The sequence below is a fragment of the Symphalangus syndactylus genome, chromosome 8 (assembly GCF_028878055.3).
Source record: "Symphalangus syndactylus isolate Jambi chromosome 8, NHGRI_mSymSyn1-v2.1_pri, whole genome shotgun sequence".
NCBI lineage: Eukaryota > Metazoa > Chordata > Mammalia > Primates > Hylobatidae > Symphalangus > Symphalangus syndactylus.
Window position 1 is genome coordinate 71,117,471 of NC_072430.2, and position 20,873 is coordinate 71,138,343.

Genomic DNA, 20,873 nt, shown 5'->3' on the forward strand with positions numbered 1-20,873 from the left:
TGGGGGACCCAGGGCCCGCTCTCCGAGGTGAGCTTTTATTTTTTCTGCCGCAAGTGCCTCACCTCTCCTCCCTCACACCTCACCTTCCCCTCATGGGCCCTCTGCCCGCCTAGAGGTACCTCTAGTGGCCCGAGGCGCACCCTGTGGCCGAACCACGGACGCCAGGGTCCCTGGGGTCCAGCACAGGCGCTTATGGGAAGACACTTTCGTTCGTGGAGGACCCAGGCTCCGCTTCTCAGCCGCGCATTTTTTTTTTCTCTGCCCGGGTGCCTCACCTTCCTCTAATGGGCCTTTTGCCCGCTTTGGGGTACCCCTAGCGGGCCCTACTCGCACCCTGGGCTCGAACCAGGGTCACCAGTGTCCAGGAGGTCCTGCGCAAGGCCTGATGGGAAGGCACTTTCATCAGTGGGGGACCCAGGCCCTGCTTCACTGCGGCGCGGCTTTTCTTTTTTTTCTGCCACAGGTGCCTCACCTTCCACTCATGGGGCTTCTGTCCGCCTTGGGGTACCCCCAGCAGCCCGAGGCGTACCCTGGTCTCGAACCAGGGTTGCCAGGGTCCCTGGGGCCCAGCGCAGGGTCTGATGGGAAGGCACTTTCTTCCGTGGGGGACCGAGGCCGCCCTTCTCCGTGGGGAGGTTTTTTATTTTCTCTGCCCCATGTGCCGTTCCTGCCCCTCACGGGCTTCTGCCCGCTTTGGGGTAAGGCTAGCGGCCCCAGGCGCACACTGGGTTCCAACCAGGGTCGCCAGAGTCCACGGGGCCAAGCGCAGGGGCTGATGGGAAGGCACTTTCGTCCGTGGTGGACCCTAGGCCCCCCTTCTCCGTGCCGTGGTTTTCTTTTTTTTCTGCCACAGGTGCCTCACCTCTCCTCCCTCAAACCTCACCTTCGTCTCATGGGCCATCTGCCCGCTTTGGGGTACCCCTAGTGGACCGGGGCGCACGCTGGGCTCCAACCAGGGACGCCAGAGTCCCCGGGACCCAGCGCAAGGGCTGATGGGAAGACACTTTGGTGCGTTGCTGACCCAGGCACAGCTTCTCTGAGGCGCGGTTTTTTTGTTTGTTTTTTTTCTGCCACGGGTGCCTCACCTCTCCTCCCTCATACCTCAACTTCCCCTCATGGGCTTTCTGCCCGCCTTTGGGTACCCCTAGCTGCCCGAGGCGTACCCTGGGTTTGAGCCAAGGTCGCCAGGGTCCACGGGGCTCAGCGCATGGCCTGATGCGAAAGCACTTTCGTCCGTGGGGGGCCCATGCCCTGCTTCTCCGTCGCGCGTTTTTTTTTCTTTTTTTTTTCTGCCACAGGTGCCTCACCTCTACTCCCTCAGACCTCACCTTCCCCTCATGGGCCTTTTGTTTGCCTTGGGGTACACCTAGCAGTTCGAGGTGCACTGTGGGCTCGAACCAGGGACGCCAGGGTCCCTGGCGCAAGGGTTTAGGGACCCTTGCCCAGCGCAAGGGTTTAGGGACACTTTCGTCAATGGGGGACTCAGGCCCCGCTTCTCCGCGGCGCGGTTTTTTCTCTTTCTCTGCCGCAGGTGCCTCACCTTCCCCTCATGGGCTTTCTGCTCTCCTTGGGGTACCCCTAGCGGATGAGACGCACCCAGGGTTCCAGCCAGGGACACCAGGTTCCCCAGGGCCCAGCGCAGGGGCTGATGGGAAGGCACCTTCGTCCGTGGAGGACCCAGGCCCCGCTTCTTTGCGGCGCGGTTTTATTTTTTTCTCTGCCCCTTGTGCCTCACCTTCCCCTCATCCCCTTCTGCCCGCATTGGGGTACCCCTAGAGGGCCCGAGGCATACCCTGGGCTCGAACCAGGTTAGCTGGGGTCCCCGTAGCCCAGCGCAGGGGCTGATGGGAAGGCACTTTCGTCCGTTGGGGACCCCGGCCCCGCTTCTCCGCGGCGTGGGTTTTTGTGTGTGTGTGTGTGCCACAGGTGCCTTACCTCTCCTCCCTCAAACCTCAACTTCCCCTCATGGGCTTTCTGCCCACCTTCCGGTACCCCTAGCGGCCCGAGGCGCACCCTGGGTTTGAGCCAAGGTCGCCAGTGTCCACGGGGCTCAGCGCAGGGCCTGATGGGAAGGCACTTTCGTCCGAGGGAGACCCATGCCCTGCTTCTCCATGGTGCGGTTTTTTTCTTTTTTTTTTTTTTTCTGCCACAGCTGCCTCACCTCTCCTCACTCAGACCTCACCTTCCCCTCATGGGCCTTCTGTCTGCCTTGGGGTACACCTAGCAGCTTGAGGTGCACTGTGGACTCGAACCAGGGACGACAGGGTCCCTGGGGCCCAGCGCAAGGGCTGAGGGGAAGATACTTTCTTCCGTGGGAGACCCACTCCCCGCTTCTCCGCGGCGAGGTTTTTTGTTTTTTTTTCTCTGCTCCAGGTGCCTTACCTTCCCCTCATGTTTCTTTGGGGTAAGGCCTTCTGCACGCTTTAGGGTACCTCTAGCGGCCCGAGGCACACCCTGGGCTCGAACCATGGAAGCCAGGTTCCACGGGGCCAAGCGCAGTGGCTGATGGGAAGGCACTTTCGTCCGTGGGGGACCCAGGCACCGGTTCTCCGCTGCGCGGTTTTTTTTTTTTTTTTCTGCCACAGGTGCCTCACCTCTCCTCCCTCAAACTTCAGCTGAAACTTTTGGGCCTTCTTTCCTCCTTGGGGTACTCCTAGCAGCCTGAGGCGCACTGTGGGCTCGAACCAGGGACGTCAGCGTCCTCGGGGCCCAGCGCAAGGGCTGACGGACACTTTCGTCAATGAGGGACCCATGCCCTGCTTCTCCGCGGCGCGGTTTTTTCTCTTTCTCTGCGGCAGGTGCCTCACCTTCCCCTCATGGGCTTTCTGCTCTCCTTGGGGTACCCCTAGCGGCCGAGGCGCACCCTGGGTTCCAGCCAGGGACACCAGGTTCCCCAGGGCCCAGCGCAGTGGCTGATGGGAAGGCACCTTCGTCCGTGGAGGACCCAGGTCCCGCTTCTTTGCGGCGCGGTTTTTTTTTTTTTTCTCTGCCCCTTGTGCCTCACCTTCCCCTCATCCCCTTCTACCCGCATTGGGGTACCCCTAGAGGGCCCAAGGCATACCCTGGGCTCGAACCAGGGTTGCCAGGGTCCGGGCGGCCCAGCGGAGGGGATAATGGGAAGGCACTTTAGCCCTTGGGGGACCCAGGCCCCGCCTCTCTGCAGCGCGGTTTTGTTTTTTTTTCTCTACCTCAGGTGCCTCACCTTCCCCTCATGGGCCTTCTGTCCCCCTTGGGATACCCCTATTGGACACGAGGCGCACCCTGGGCTCTAACCAGGGTCGCCAGGGTCCAAGGGATCCAGCGCAGGGGCTGATGGGAAGGCACTTTCGTCCGTTGGGGACCCTGGCGCCGCTTCTCTACGGCGTGTTTTTTTTTTTTTTTTTCTGCCACAGGTGCCTCACCTCTCCTCCCTCAAACCTCACCTTCCCGTCATGGGCCTTTTGTCCGACTTGAGGTACCCCTAGTGGCCAGACGCACACCTTGGGTTCGAAACTGGGACACCAAGTTCCCCGGGGCCCAGCGCAAGGGCTGATGGGAATACACTTTCTTCCTTGGGGACCCAGGCTCTGCTTCTCCTTGGCGTTTCGTTTTGTTTTGTTTCGTTTTCTTTGGTTTTGCTTTTCCCCAGGTACCTCACCTTCCCCTCATGGGCTTTCTGCCCGCCTTGAGGTACCCGTAGCAGGCCCGAGGTGCACCCTGGTTTCGAGCCAGGGACGCTTGGGTTTCCGGGACCCAGTGCAGGGCTGATGGGTAGGGACGTTCGTGGACGACTCAGGCCCCACTTCTGGGCGACACAGTTTTTAATTTTTTTCTCTGCCCCAGGTGTCTCACCTTTCCCTCATGGGCCTTCTCTCTGCCTTCAGGTACCCCTAGCAGGCCGAGGCACACCCTGGGCTCGAGCCAGGGATACCAGGGTCCCCGGGGCGCAGCGCAAGCGCTGATGGGAAGACAGTTTCCTCCGTGGGGGACCCAGGCCCCGCTTATCCGCGGCGCCGTTTTTTGTTTTTTTTTTTTCTTTGCCCCGGTTGCGTCACCTTCCCTTCATGGGCCTTCTGCCCGCTTTTGGTTACCCTAGCGGCCTGAAGCGCACCCTGGTCTCGAACCAGGAATGCCAGGGTCCCCTAGGCCCAGCGCAGGGGATGATGGGAAGACACTTTCGTCCGTGGGGTCCCAGGCTCCGCTTCTCCGTGGCGTGGTTTTTTTTTTTTTTTTTTTTTTCTGCCGCAGGTGCCTCACCTCTCCTTCCTCAAAGGTCACCTTCCCCTCATGGGCCCTCTGCCCGCCTAGAGGTACCGCTACCGGCCCGAGGCGCACCCTGTGGCCGAACCAGGGACGCCAGGGTCCCAGGGGTCCAACACAGGCGCTGATGGGAAGACACTTTCGTCTGAGGAGGACCCAGGCCCCGCTTCTGAGCGGCGCGGTTTTTTTTTTTTCTCTGCCCGGGTGCCTCACTTTCCTCTAATGGGCCTTTTGCCAGCTTTGGGGTACCCCTAGCGGGCCCGACTCGCACCCTGGGCTCGAACCAGGGTCACCAGTGTCCACGAGGTCCAGCGCAAGGCCTGATGGGAAGGCATCTTCATCAGTGGGGGATCTAGGCCCTGCTTCACTGCGGCGCGGGTTTTTTGTTTTTTTTTCTGCCACAGGTGCCTTACCTTTCCCTCATGGGGTTTCTGTCCGCCTTGGGGTACCCCCAGCAGCCCGAGGCGCACCCTGGACTCGAACCAGGGACGCCAGGGTCCCTGGGGCCCAGCGCAGGTTCTGATGGGAAGGCACTTTCTTCCGTGGGGGACCCAGGCCTCCCTTCTCCGTGGCGAGGTTTTTGTTTTTTTTTTTTTCTCTGCCCCAGGTACCCCACCTTCCCCTCATGGGCTTCTGCCCGCTTTGGGGTACCGCTAGCGGCCCAGGCGCACACTGGGTTCGAACCAGTGTCGCCAGGGTCCACGGGGCCAAGCGCAGGGGCTGATGGGAAGGCACTTTCGTCCGTGGGGGACCCAAGTCCCCCTTCTCCGTGGCGCGGTTTTGTTTTTTTTTCTGCCACAGGTGCCTCACCTCTCCTCCCTCAAACCTCACCTTCGTCTCACGGGCCTTCTGCCCGCCTTGTGGTACCCCTAGCAGCCCGAGGCGAACCCTGGGGATGAACCAGGGTCGCCAGGGTCCCCGGGGCCAAGCGCAAGGGCTGATGGGAATACACTTTCGTCAGTGGGGGACCCAGGCACCGCTTCTCCGCGGCGCAGTTGTTTTTTTCTTTCGGCTGCCCCAGGTACCTTACCTTCCCCTCATGGGCCATCTGCCCGCTTTGGGGGTACCCCTAGTGGACCGAGGCGCACCCTGGGCTCGAACCAGGGTCGTCAGGGTCCCCGGGGCCCAGCGCAAGGGCTGATGGGAAGACACTTTCGTCCGTGGCTGACCCAGGCCCACCTTCTCTGAGGCGCGGTTTTTTTGTTGTTTTTTTTTCTGCCACAGGTGCCTCACCTCTCCTTCCTCAAAACTCAACTTCCCCTCATGGGCTTTCTACCCGCCTTGGGGTACCCCTAGCGGCCCGAGGCGCACCCAGGGTTTGAGCCAAGGTCGCCAGTGTCCACGGGGCTCAGCCCAGGGCCTGATGGGAAGGCACTTTCGTCCGTGGGGAACGCATGCCCTGCTTCTCCGTGACGCGGTTTTTTTCTTTTTTTTTTTTTTTTTTTCTGCCACAGGTGCCTCACCTCTCCTCCCTGAGACCTCGCCTTCCCCTCATGGGCCTTCCGTCTGCCTTGGGGTACACCTAGCAGCTCGAGGTGCACTGTGGGCTCGAACCAGGGACGCTAGCGTCCCTGAGGCCCAGCGCAAGGGCTGATGGGAAGATACTTTTGTCCGTGGAGGACCCAGTCCCCGCTTCTCCGCGGCGAGGTGTTTTTTTTTTCTCTGCCCCAGGTGCCTCACCTTCCCCTCATGTACCTTTGGGGAAAGGCCTTCTGCACGATTTGGGGTACCTCTAGCGGCCCGAGGCACACCCTGGGCTCGAACCGTGGAACCATGCGCTTCCACGGGGCCAAGCGCAGTGGCTGATGGGAAGGCACTTTCGTCCGTGGGGGACCCAGGCCCCACTTCTCCGTGGCGCGTTTTTTCTGTGACAGGTGCGTCACCTCTCCTCCCTCGAAGCTCACCTTCCCCTCATGGGCTTGCCGCCTGCCTTTGGGTACCCCTGGCAGAACCGAGGCACACCCGGGGCTCGAACCAATGTCTCCAGGGACCACAGGGTCCAGTGCAGGGGCTGATGGGAAGGCACTTTCCTCCGTGGGGGACCAAGGCCCCGCTTCTCCGCGGGGCGTTTTTTTAATTTTTCTTTTTCTGTGTCAGGTGCCTCACCTCTCCTCCCTCAAAACTCACCTTCCCCTCATGGGCTTTGTGTCCCCCTTGGGGTGCACTTAGCGGCGGAGGCTATGTGATTGGGTTTACAAGTACTAGTTTCCTAGGTCCAACATCACATTCGGATATCTCTTTATAAATTGGTGTAGTTACCGTGATCTATCAGCATAGAGATGGCTCCATCCATTAAAAATATATTGGTATTGATGGCTTCAAAAAATTGTATATTTGTTATTGGCATATAAAACAAATAAATGGCCAGATACAAAATTGAGCAGAACCCAGATTAGCATCTAATAAAGAATATGTATCAATGTAGATATATTTATTTACATATTAATGTTTTTTTTCAAATTGGCCAAATTTTTCAAAACAATTACATATTAAAAATTGAGATATATGGAAATTCTAAGTAATAAATTTATAGTCATTCCTAGGGTAGGCATTAACACTTCTTGGTAACTTCTGTAAGTTAATTATAGTTTAACTTCCTAATTAATTCTGTAAGTTAATTTATAGTTTAACTTCCCAGAGGCTTTGGTGTCTTTTTTTACTCTCACTTTAAAATACACACAATAGTATATAATATATCACATTTGGTCAACAGTTCAAATTTTTTTATTCTTTAAAGCATGTACAAATATATACTAGTTAGAATTCCTGTGAAAAATTCTAATACAGAGGAATTATATGGCTATGTTTGGAAAGATAATATTTATTTAAAAATGTGTTGTTTTTTATGTTTTATGTTTGCAATAAGCATTATTTAAGTTTGATTGAAGAACTTTATGATTTTTATGTATTACTTTCTTGTATTGAGAAATAGTGGTCCATTGTTGGGCTGTATTTAAAATTAATGTGTATGAAATAAATATTTAGAGTTATTAATTTTCCACAAGTAATATGGGTATTTGACCTAAATCAGTATCTTTTATCATATCAGCCTCACATATAACAAGAATAATAGCAAGGACAACAACAACAAATTTGAATGTTTCCTTTGTGCCTATGCTCCTATCATGTTATACTCATTCATATACCTAACAATTAATTCGAAGTTAGACACACAGGATTTACTCATCAGTATTAGAGCATTCACTGTTATCCAGGAAGAAAACTATCCCTGGTGCTGAAACTGCTCTGTGTAGTCCTTGTGGTTGAAGAATTAAAACAGTTTCTTTTAGACATTTCCTTTCATTGAAATTATGAATTGGATAAGTGTTCATACCTTAGAGGAAGTATTAAATTTCACATGTTAACATCTTAATTAATGTAAGATTAATATTCTACTTATGACTATGTTTTAATATTGAAAAATGAGTTTATGATGAGTTTCATTAGTTTCTAGAGAAAACAATGGTTTAAAAAATTTCAGTACATAAGACATTGAAGAGTCTATGAATGTTCCAGAAATCTGAAAACATATACCACTAATCAAAAGTTTCTCCATTCATGTTGACTAGCATTTGCCTTAGGTATCAGAATTAATGGATTTGTGTTAAAAATAAACACCTGAAATCTAATTCCCTAACTGCGTTATAACACACTTGATTACAAGTACTTGGCTTTTATTTAATGCTTATAATGACTTTAAATTGTAGCGAAATGGGCTTCCCCCAAGAGGACTGCTTTGTTGATCCTGAGTTGGGGTCCTAAAACAGAAGTTAACTATACTTTCATATATTCTTGCAAGTAGAAGTACAGTGTTGGTGTAAATTCTCCTTAGATGGATAGCTAAGTCCAGAGGAAATAATGGTAATGGGCACCATATGACCATATGCAATTCATGTGCATATTTATATCAAGAAAAGGAACATTATAGGTCTGGTGAGACCCTATTTTGTTCTGACAATGTCATCTGTATGTGTCTGTTTCAGGAATTTGGAAGTCAAAGGATTCTGTGCTGGATTGTAAAGCATGTGCTTCTGCTTGATGTAGCTACTCAATTTTATATTCTTGACTAATAAAGTCATAAACATAATTCAACCTCTGTGTGTGTGCTCTCCTTCCATTAATTTATACTTTACCAAAAAGTATTGAATGTGTGTGTTATGTAAGTTTCCTATAAATGATACTAAATGATTTATTAGCTTTATTCAATAAAGTTTTAAGTGTTTTCTTCTATGACTATATTACTTGTTAACAAGAAATTTCTTTTTTTTTTTTTTGAGATGGAGTCTCGCTCTGTCGCCCAGGCTGGAGTGCAGTGGCGCGATCTCGGCTCACTGCAAGCTCCGCCTCCCGGGTTCACGCCATTCTCCTGCCTCAGCCTCTCCGAGTAGCTGGGACTACAGGTGCCCGCCACCATGCCCGGCTAATTTTTTGTATTTTTTAGTAGAGACGGGGTTTCACCCTGGTCTTGATCTCCTGACCTCGTGATCCGCCCTCCTCGGCCCCCCAAAGTGCTGGGATTACAAGCGTGAGCCACCGCGCCCGGCCAAGAAATTTCTTTAACTGAAAACTTCAAGCAAGATTATCTGGGTAACTCTTTCAAAAAGAATTGTACCTGTATTTTGGGATTGAGTATATTAATTTCTTCTACTGTTTTAACAGGACATAATTTTACAAGACAAGCTACTTTTTCAAAGCCTGCTTCTCCTCCCATTTTCCCTATCTCTGTGATTGACACCTCCAACCCCTGTAGCCTGCCTCTGCTCTCTCTTAACCAAGTCCTACTGATACTACTTCCTAAGTATTTTTCAGCCCTGTCCTTCCTCTCCATCATGATGGACTCATTTCCAGTTGAAATCCTTATGGTACCCTCCCTGGATTATTGCAGTAATCAGAGAGCCGGTCTCCTTAACTCAGGATTCACTTCTTCTCATCTGTTGTTCACAGTGACATCAGAAAGATATTTTAAAATGATGAACTAGAATTAATTACATAAAACACACATACACACATAAATAATACTTAAATCTTTCAATGATGTTCCAATTACATAAAATATAATATAAGAGGCACTTTACGTTCTGGCCTCAATCTTTCAATTCAAACTTATCTCCTGCCACTATCTCCTTTGAACATTGTATGCCGGCTACTTTAGAATAATAATAATATATAATATTCATAGAGCCCTTCCTGGGTTCCTATCACTGTACAAAATACTTCACATATAACAAATAATCTTTGACAACCTTATTAGGCAGGTACTATTATTATCAATCTATGTATCTATATCTATATATATAATATCTATACTTTATAGATAAGAAAAAAGAGAGTAAAAACTTGCCAAAATTACAAAGCTTAGAAGTGTAGCAGTTGGGATTTGAATCTAGGCATCCTGCCTCTACAGTCCACAGTGGCTTTCTTGTGCCAAAAGGCTGGCAGTTCCCTAGACTTGACATATCTCAAAATCTGTGTCTTTCACATGCTCTTGCAATTGTCTGGAAAATCTTTCCCAACCTCAGTCTGTCTGTGGTACTCATGTTCACCCCAGAAGAACTGACTCCATCTGTCCTCTCTGCATGAAAATTTCTCTGAATCTCAGCACTTTGGGAGGCCGAGGCGGGTGGATCACTTGAGCTCAGGAGTTCGAGACTGCCCTGGGCAACATGGTGAAACCCCGTCTTTACTAAAATACAAAAAACTCGCCAGGTATGGTGGCACAAGCCTGTAATTCCAGCTGCTCCGGAGGCTGAGGCAGGAGAATTACTTGAGCCTGGGAGGCAGAGGTTGCAGTGAGCCAAGATTGCACCACTGCACTCCACCTTGGGCTACAGAGTGAGACTCCGTCAAAAAAAAAAAAAAAAAGAAAGTTTCCCTGGTAAGGGCTCATGCCTTGGCACTGAGGGCATCTTGCAAAACTCAAGGATGCCACTTGGCATAGCAGATAGAAAATAATTGTGATATGAGGCAGGACTGAATTGGATTTATGGCTCTATTGCATATTGGTTTTGTGATTTTGGGAAAGTCATTTAATCTCTCTGAATTTTAGTTTCTTTAGGGATTAATAATATCTTTTCCAGGGAGCTGTTATTAGGATGAGACAACGACCAGAACATAGCAAGAATTCATTAGTGCTCTCACCACCCTTCCTCCGTTGCAGCTCTCAGTACCTGAATGGCAATCATGCATCTTCTCATCGGCCTGTGAATTGCTTCCCCTTTCATCTTTGGCTCTGCAGTATTTAGTGTCACTAGTGAAATGTGTGAATTGAATGAATCGACAACTGATCCTTAATACCTAATGAGACAAGTGAATGAATCCTTTTGTTCATTTTATGGCCAGAAAGATAGTGTAATTAAGTAATAACAACTGACAAAAAAGTGAAACTCTACCTATACTTTGTCCTTTTCTCAAGTAGCATCTGAAACTTTTTCCTTCTGATTAAAAAATTATCACTGAAGGATCTCTTTGAATGTGTCTCGAATTTTATATAAGCAGATGTTCACAGCTCAGCATATTAGAAGATTATATGATTTTAAAAATTGGTTCATAGTTTTATAGTCTTGGAATATCTATCTATCATCTATCTATCTATCTATCTATCTATCTATCTATCTATCTATCTAGTTATCTATCTGCCTACCTACCTACCAATGTGTCATCTTCAAATATATTTAGGCTGCTTTCCTGAGGCTAATTTTTATTCCATTCTTTCATTTTTTTCAAGATCCCGGTATTCCCTGGTGTATTGGGTCCAGGTATTTATGAATAGGAGAAGAAATGATTCAGCGGCAGCTCCCCAGGATTTTGAATTATGAGATATGAAATTAGAAATGGCAACTTAGGTGGATTGTTTGAGAACACTATGTATTACTGCTTCTGTATCAACTTCTCTTCTCCCTTGTTCATACTTTTTTAATATGCATTTCAAGCACTATGTATTGGTGAACATTTGAACCCAAATCATATAACAATAGAAGATGCCATAGTTGGAAAGGCATAAAAGGTCATTCTAAATGTGTGAACAAGTTAGAGAACTACAAAATTAGAGATCATCATTGCTATATTGCAGACAGACTTCATTGCTTTTCACAGAAATTAAGCCATAGATAACAATGACAGGTTGAAATAGGTCATGATTTCTAAAAATAATGTCATGTAAATTACCTAGGTAAATACATTAAAATATGAATTATTTGAAAAAATGAATAGTAGGCCCTCAGAATAGCCCTACACATAAGTATATAATAAAAGCATGAGTTCAAGAGCAGAATGTTAATGAAGCTCCCTGTCTTGGTTTCTTTAATAAGATTCTTCTATTCTGCTTTCCAGAACTATTATGTTCCCATTATAAACTTTGTACCAAGTTAAAAGTAAGGCCCCCTTTGCCCCTTTTTTCTGTCTTCCTGGCTCTCTCGTCCTAGGAAGTTAAAAAGAGTCAGAAAATCCCATCTTTTCTTCTATGAAGTTTGGGAGAAAAGTCAAGATAGGCTATAAAGTGTTGCACTTGATAATCCAAGCATCCTTCTACTGATAGTAGAGTCTCATTATCCTTCCTCAGATATATGCAATGACGAAAATAATGAGAAAGCATGCACCCAAGTAACTCTTTGAGTGTATAAGGGCTGATTAAGTTGAAAGAAAATCGCCAGGCGAGGTGGCTCACGCCTGTAATCCCAGCACTTTGGGAGACTGAGGCAGGCAGATCACTTGAGGTCAGGATTTCAAGACCAGCCTCGCCAACATGGCGAAACCCCATCTCTACTAAAAATACAAAAAGTATTCGGGCATGGTAGCGCGTGCCTGTAATCCCAGGTACTTGAGAGACTGAGGCAGGAGAATCACTTGAACCCAGGAGGCAGAGGTTGCAGTGAGCTGAGATGATGCCACTGCACTCCAGCCTGGGCAGAAGAGTGAGACTCCATTAAAAAAATTGCAAAGTATCTACTGATCTAAAAAATGCACAGCCTCAGTTCTCAAAGAGTTTATGTTGTAGGATCATGTCAGTTCCATACATAATTTATCACAACTGCACACTGTTACGTAAAGGAAATGCACAACGTGAGGTATTTATTTTGGCTAGAAAACTGAGAAACATTAATAGAGGCAATTTGTGAACTGTCTTTTCAAGGAGGTCTTTAAATGGAATGTATTCATGATAATGTTAATTCAGGGCTACCTAGAGACAGAGGGAAAAATTAAACGTTTTTTTTTTTTAACTTAACTTTTGGACTCAGCTATTAAGAAAGCATTTAAAAGTGAAGTCAAATTCAAATCTTGCTATCCTGTGAGCTCTGCCTCTCATCTCTGTCAGGCTGAAACTCCATCAAAGACTGGCAGTCACATGAATGGATTGGAAAATATTCTCTAGTTTATTTGTTTGTGTATTTTTTCTTTAATGTTCCAACTCACATAATAAGCTTAACATGAAAATTAAAAGCAATCATATGTAATTCCCAATATCAGAGTAGATGAGAGTGGCTGCCTTCTCACCAATAACCAGAATGCATTGCAGCTTTCCCAGCTGCCCTTGCACCTTCTCAATAGCCATGTGACCAGCTTTGGTGACTGCTGTGTGTCAGTGAAGGGAGTATTTTCCCCTTTCCCTAGCTAACATGCAGATGTGGTGAGTAGCTCTTTTGGGCCACAAAAGCCATGCCGTAGTGATTGGATAAAAGAAAAATAGAAGATACCCAAGCACTGACCTCCCTGTAAAGCTATGCCACCTTAATAACTTGTTCTATTATGTGACTGGGAAATAGTCTCTTTTCTTCCCTAAGCCCTCTTATTTTGAACTTCTATCATAGCCACCAAACCTGTATCTTAACTAACACAAAACTTTGTACCTGGAAGAGGAGCTGAACAGAAGAGAATCTGAAATACGTGGCATTTACTCAGAATTCCCCAGCACGTGACAATGATAAAGCTGGTGAGTTTTGCTAGGCCATAGACAAATGTTTGTTAAAACCACCATCTATGATGTCATGGAAGGTAGAGCACATGGCATCTGAACCTCTAACTCCAAAGAACATGGAGGAAAACATTTCAAGTGTTTGATATAAGATGCTTGCTTGCTTCTTGCTACTTTTAGTAAAGGCTCCAAAAGAGGAACTCAAGCTAGAGCTAACCAACATAAAACAGGGCAGGAAAGGACTATAACTACACTAAGAAGACTCTCTGCCTGTGGCTTGAGATTGAAGTTGGCTAAAGTCTGGGAGGAGCTTCACAGTAAGCCTGCCAACTACTTCCCTACACTGATGCAGCTGGAAGAAGTGGATGTGAAGAGCCTGCCCTAGCAGGAGATAAAATTGTGGCCCCAAGCCAAGGCAGCCAAACAATGAATATCCCTAATCTGAAAATCTGAAATCTGAAATGCTTTAAAATCTGAAAGTGTTTAAGCACTTACATGATGCTCAAAGGAAATGTTCATTGGAGCATTTCAGATTTCAGATTTTCAAGTTAAGGATACTCAACTGGTAAGTATAAAGCAAATATTCCAAAATCTGAAAAATATCCAAAATCCAAAATACTTCTGGTCCCACGCATTTTCGATTAGGGATACTCAACAAGTATTTTAAAAGATCAAAATAAGGGTAAGAGAATATGGATATTTAAGCTTATGGTTCTTTACATGGAACAGTTGAGGCCATTAAAAAATGTCTAAGACATAGGCAGTGGAAGGCTGAATTCAAGAAAAAGTCTCAGAGCTGAGGAAACAAAGAACCTATGGGGTTAAGGTGTTGGATGAGCCAACCACATAAGTGTGAAAGGGAGGCCAAATGAGAAAATGATGTTGCTTGGGTGGAGAGGAAGTTCTGGAATAAGTGTGGCAGTTGTTAGAAGACACTATAGTTAGAAGACATTATAGTTAGATGGGTAGACAGTAAAGAAGGGGCTTTTGTATTAAAATAGAGGAATAGTGGTTGGGAATAGGAAATATGGAGCTAAAATTATGCCAACCCACTTCTATGAAATAAATTCTATGACACCTTAGCCTTTGGGAAAATGACTAGCCTTCAGTGGAGCACATGTCAAGGGAAGCAATGTCCCATAGAGATAGGTGAATTTTAATTAAAGCAAAGAAATGGAGTCGATGTCCTCTAATGAGGTTTCCAGAAGTCACACTGAAAATATTTGGGAGGGAGGGAAGATTGATTCAGAAGTAAAACACAGAGCAGTATGGAGATAAGACACTGGAGAGCATAAATGAGTCGAGTTTTCAAAAAAAATAGAACAAAATTTTTTGAAGTCAGTTTCCTATTATCTTCCCTCATAGTTCTTAGGGAGATATAACTAAAGGCCTCCAAAGAATTTGTGTCTGTCCATAGGGTAAAGAATACATTTATTTCAAAGATCTCCTCCTCCCACAGTTGATTATTTGACTTAGAGCAAAAGACGGAATGTAAATAGTAGCAAAACTGTCTCTGATATTATTGTAAGGAATAAAATAATTTTGCTTTGTAAATAAAATAGAATATTTTCTAGAGAGAACTGACCCAAACTCAATTTTAGTACTGGTCCTGAAATTCAGAAATGCCTTTCCCATATTGCCTAACTGTGCCTTTTTCACTGGAAATAAAAGTGCTGCCTTCATGGAGCATGCCTCCCCAGAGATCAGTGAAATCAATGAGAAATGCAATGTCCATTTGTCAGTAAAGACATGTGAAGTTTGATGGGTTTCTTGGGACTGGACAACTAGCTAAAGATTCTAAGGAAAAATTAAGTGGGGCACAGAAACCAAAAATCTCAAGAGATCTTTGAACAAGGAAACATGAAAAATGGGACAAATTTAGAGAAGTGTTGCTGGCATAGATGTTAACTTCCAGAAGAAGATGGAAATAGACTACCATACAAAACAAAAAAGACAGAAGAGAATGTTAGCACTCTGTTGCAAAGGAGAATAGGTATGCTCAACCGGTAAGTATAATGCAAATATTCCAATATCTGAAAAAATTCCCAAATCCAAAATACTTCTGGTTCCATGCATTTTGGATAAGGGATACTCAACAGGTATTTTAAAAGATCAAAATACAGATCAGAGAATATGGATATTGAAGATTATGAGCAAACGAGAATAAGAAAAAATGTTGGAGGACTTTTAAAAATGTATAAAGGAATTAATGAATGCAATTAGTATTATTTTTTAAATCAGTCATTAGTAGCCACTTGCCATGATTGCCAGCCCCTTTGATGAGTACTAATTTCAAAATTATTAAGGAAAGGCAAATATTCAGATTCATATAGATTAAAAGAAAATATTTTCAAAATTTCAAATTTAAACTTATAAATGTTCTAATCTACTTTTGAATGTGTATTCATGACCGAAGATTGGTTTTTCCAGGCCCCATCATTCTAATGACTTTTTTTTTTTTTAGACACAGTCATTCTCTGTTGCCCAGGCTGGAGTGCAGTGGTGCTATCTCGGCTCACTGCAACTTCCATATCCCGGGTTCAAGCAATTCTTCTGCCTCAGCCTCCCAAGTAGCTGGGACTACAGGCACGTGCCACCATGCTCGGCTAATTTTTTTTTTTTTTTTTTTTTTTTTTTTTTTTTTTTTTTTTTTTTAGTGGAGACAGGGTTTCACCATGTTAGCCAGGATGGTCTCGATCTCCTGACCTCATGATCTGCCCGCGTCGGCCTCCCAAAGTGCTGCGATTACAGGCCTGAGCCACTGCGCCCAGCCCAGAGATTTTTTTTAACAAGGTTCTTCTCAGCAATTCTAGTATCCAGATATAGCCCCAACATAGACATCACACAAGCGTGTACTTCATAATCCTGGGGAATACAGAAGTTTCCTGGACTCTTTGACGAGCTACTGCTTTCGCTCCTATATCAGTGTTTTCGGCTGATGCCATTTGTGATTGTGTTTCTGACTTTCTGTAGGCAACCTGCCAAACCTTCATTTTTTTTGCTTACATGCACGTAAATGTAAGCACTAATTCTTATATTAAACTGTTTATTTCTATAATACTTAATTGGCGGTTTTCCTGGCTGAACCAAACCAAGAGCATAAGGGATGATAACCTTCAAAATTGATTAAATTAGAGGTCAATAAATGGAGCTGTTTTAATTGTATTATTCTTCTTTCATATATTAAGTAGAAAATTTTTGTAGATAGTTTTTCTTCACTGTCTCTTTGGTTACCATGAGGTACTGATTATAGTGAAAAGGTAGAATAAATATGTGATTCTTTCCCTTTATTTACCATTTTCTATTTATCAGTTACTCTTTTATTTGCCAGTTTTCTAAGTAGTAATATGGTTTCCTAAAATCCTAGAAAGTACTTGAAGAAATTAAAAATGGATTGACTTTTTAAAAATTAATTTTGGGAATTATTCTCCTGCCTCTTCTCAGTCTGATGAAATTTTTCTGTAAGATGTTGTATTTTTAAGTACTAGAATTTTTATTTTTTTAAAGTTTTTATCTCTGCTGAGACTTCACATCTGTTTACTCAATTTTATTTTTATTTCAGTCCCTGAGCATGTTTATAATATAGTAGTATCCCCTTATTGTGGCTTTACTTTCCTCACTTTCAGTCACCCACAACCAAAAAATATTAAATATAAAACTCCAGAAGTAAACAGTTTATACATTTTAAGTCATGCGTTGTTCTGAGGAATGTGATGCAACCTTCCGCCTTTCTGCTGTATCCGGTTCAGGATCCGACACATCCCTTTGCTCGGCAGATGCACAATTCCTGCTTCCTGCTTCTTGCTCGTTAGACACTTGCAGCCGTCTAAGTTATCAGATGGACCTATCTCAGTATCGCAGGGTTTGTGTTCAAGTAACCCTTATTTTACCTAGTAATGGTCCCAATATGAAATAGTAATGATGCTGGCAATTCAGATATGCAAAAGAGAAACGTGAAAGTGCTTTCAGTGACTGAAAAGCAGAAACTTTTCCACTTAATGAGGAAAAAGATATGCTAAGATTGCTAACATCTAGGGTAAGAACTAATCTTTTATTTGTACAATTGTGGAAAAGGAAAAACAAATTCTTGCTAGTTTCACTTTTGTACCTCAAACTTCAAAAGTTACAGCCACAGTGTGTGGTAAGTGCTAATGCAGGGTTCGGTATTATCCATGGTTTAAGACATCCACTGGGGGCCTTCCAAAGTATGCCCCACAGATAAAGGAGGAATACTGTAGTCTTTTTATGCTAATTCCAATATCTGGATAATGTATTTATTCTATTGACTGCATGCTTTAATATCATTATAAACTCAACGATTTAAACATATCAGGTGTGCACCTGCTCATTGCAGTCACTGTCATCATCATCATCATCATCATCATTTTTGTTTGTTTTTGAGACAGATCTTGCTTTATGGCCCAGGCTGGAGTGCAGTGGCATAGTCACAGCTAACCGCATCCTCAGACTCCTGGGCTTAGGTGACTCTGCCACCTCAGCCTCTCAAGTAGCTGGGACTACAGACACAAGCTACTACGCCTGGCTAATTTTTTTGTTTTCTATTTTTGGTAGACAGAGGATTTTACCATGTTGCCCAGGCTTGTCTTGAACACCTGGGCTAAAGCAATCCACCTGCCTTGGCTTCCCAAAGTGTTGGGCTTACAGGTGTGAACCACCGTGCCTGGCTTGTGGTCATCAATATTATTGATGCTTATATTAGTTCATGTTTGGATAGTGGGTCCTCCTTCAAGTTGCTTCTTGGATCCTATGGACATGACCCTGGGGTGTATAAAAGTGCCCTTGCATTCCAGTATGACGAGATGCTCTAGATTGATTTTGCACATTGCCTGCCTGCAGCCAGAAAGCAGCCATTTCTCCAAGAAGCTTTGGTTCCCTTTAGTGAATGATGATATGGAGAATCCAAACTTATGGCACCAAGGTGCTTTCTGCTTCTGTTTTGTTTAATGCTTCCAGGACTTTTCAGTGGATAAGTTTAAAAGATAAGTGTATTTTTTAATAAAAATTTATAATTTTTAAAGAAACCTTTCAGTTAACAGTCTTGATTAGAGGACTTTAATTATGCTCAGAGATAGTACATCTGTATCTTCTTCTATTTCATTAGAAAAGTACCAGTTTTCAATGTGACACCCATAATGAGATGGAGTCTAGCTCTGTCACCCTGGCTGGAGTGCAGTGGTGTGATCTAGGCTCACTGCAACCTCCACCTCCCGAGTTCAAGCAATTCCCTACCTCAGCCTCCAGAGTAGCTGGAATTACAGGCAAACTCCACAACACCTGGCTAATTTTTGTATTTTTAGTAGAGACGGGGTTTCACCATGTTGGCCAGGCTGGTCTTGAACTACCAACCTCATGATCCACCCACCTCGGTCCACCAAAGTTCTGGGATTACAGGCATGAGCCACCACACCTGGCTTTTTTTTTTTTTTTTTTTTTTTGAGAAGCAGTCTCGCTCTGTTGCCCAGGCTGGAGTGCAGTGGCATGATCTCGGCTCACTGCAACCTCCGCTTCCTGAATTCAAGTGATTCTCCTGCCTCAGCCTACCGAGTAGTTGGGACTATAGGCACATGCCACCATGCCTGGCTAATTTTTTGTATTTTTAGTAGAGATGGGCTTTCACCGTATTAGCCAGGTAGGTCTTGATCTCCTGACTTCGTGATCCACCCTCCTCAGTCTCCCAAAGTGCTGGGATTATAGGCGTGAGCCACTGTGCCCAGCCAATTTTTTTGTATTTTTAGTAAAGATGGGGGTTTCATCATCTTGGCTAGGCTGGTCTTGAACTCCTGATCTCATGATCCACCCACCTTGGCCTCCCAAAGTGCTAGGATTACAGGCGTGAGCCACTGCGCCCAGCCCCACAACTACTTTTTTTTTTTTGAGACGGAGTCTCACTGTGTCACCAGGCTGGAGTGCAGTGGCACCATCTCGGCTCACTGCAACCTCCGCCTCTGGAGTTCAAGCGATTCTCCTGCCTCAGCCCCGAGTAGCTGGGACTACAGGCACGGGCCACCATGCCCAGCTAATTTTTGTATTTTTAGTAGAGAGGGGGTTTCACCATGTTGGCCAGGATGGTCTCAATCTCTTCACCTTGTGATCTGCCCGCCTCAGCCACCCAAAGTGCTGGGAACTAATCATTTTTTTAAAATCGTGCAATATAAGACAAACCAATAGCCTAAGACTAAAACTACAGCCTTCTGAAAAATAATAAGCAATCTGAGATTATTTTTGTGCATTATTTTGTTCTTAGGCTATATTTCATCATGAATATAGTCATATTATTGCTTTTTAAAGTCAGTGTAATTCTGATTGACAGATGACAGAAATATATTAATTAGAAAATAAAATATTATTTTCCAACCATTCCTAGACAGTGTTCTAATATAATTAACTTTAATTGCCAGAAGTAAAATCTTTTATTTTACATGATTACACTTCATTGTACTAGAATATATCACAATCTCTATTTCCTTGAGACAAACAATTTCCGTAATATGTTATTATAAAACTGTTTAAACATATAAAAAGTTTGTGGGAAGTGCATATTTATAGTCCAACCACTTAGATTGTACAATTATCATTTTGTTATATTTGCTTTATTACATATCTATCACTCTGTCCACCATTCTATCCAATTATCAACTCACCGTTTCTTACTTATGTCAAAGTATATATTTTTCTTATATACATATATATCATTATTGTTCAGTATTTGTGTACAGCTCATTTTTTTAAGTTACTAAGGTTTTTTATTAACACCTCAGAGTAGAGGTTATGAAAGGACCCTGAATTGTTCTAGGAATTTTCTTCAGTGAGCATTTGTGAAGACTCGGGGATCAAGGTTGGGTTAAACTTTGTGATGGGTCCATTGGCAGTCTAGTCACAAGCACCTCCTCGATCCTTGGGTCCCAGCAGAAAATGATGCCAGACTCTCAAACTGCCACAAGGTAGCCTGGAAAGAACTCTACGGTCCAGAAAGAGCCTGGAAAGTGGTTTTGTGCGATGAAATTTACTCCTGGTGAAAATGCTGTGAATATTGTTCAGGCTACAACAAAGGATTTAGAATATTGACAAACATAGTAAAACAGTGGCAGGGTGTGAGAGGACTGACTCCAATTTTGAAAGAAGTTCTACTATGGGTAAAATGCTATCAAACAATATCACATGCTACACTGAAATCTTTGGTGGAAGGAAGAGTCAGTTAATGTGGCAAATTTCATTGTTTTCTTTTAAGAAATTGTTACAACCACTTCAATATTCAGCAACCATCGCCCTTATCAGGCAGCAGCCAACAACATCAAGGCAAGACTCTTCACCAGCAAAAAGACTAAGACTCCCTGAAGGCTCAGATGATCATTAGCATTTTTAGCAATAAAGTATTTTTATATTTTTTTCTTTGTTTTAAATAACTGAGCTTCAAGTAAGGGCATCAAGTAGTTTCTCTTCTTTTTCTTTCTGTTTTTCTGTTTTTCTTTTTTCTTTTCTTTCTTTTATTTTTAAAGACGTGTTTTGTCATGTTGTCCACGCTGGTCTCGAACTCCTGAATTCAAGTAATCAACCAGTCTTGGCCTCCCAAAGTGCTGGGATTACATGCATGAGCCACCGAACCCAGCCAGCATCAAGAGTTTTAAAATTAAGGACATAACGCCATTTCACACTTTAAATAGACTACAGTGTAGTGTAAACACACCTTCTTTTTTAAAATAGATAG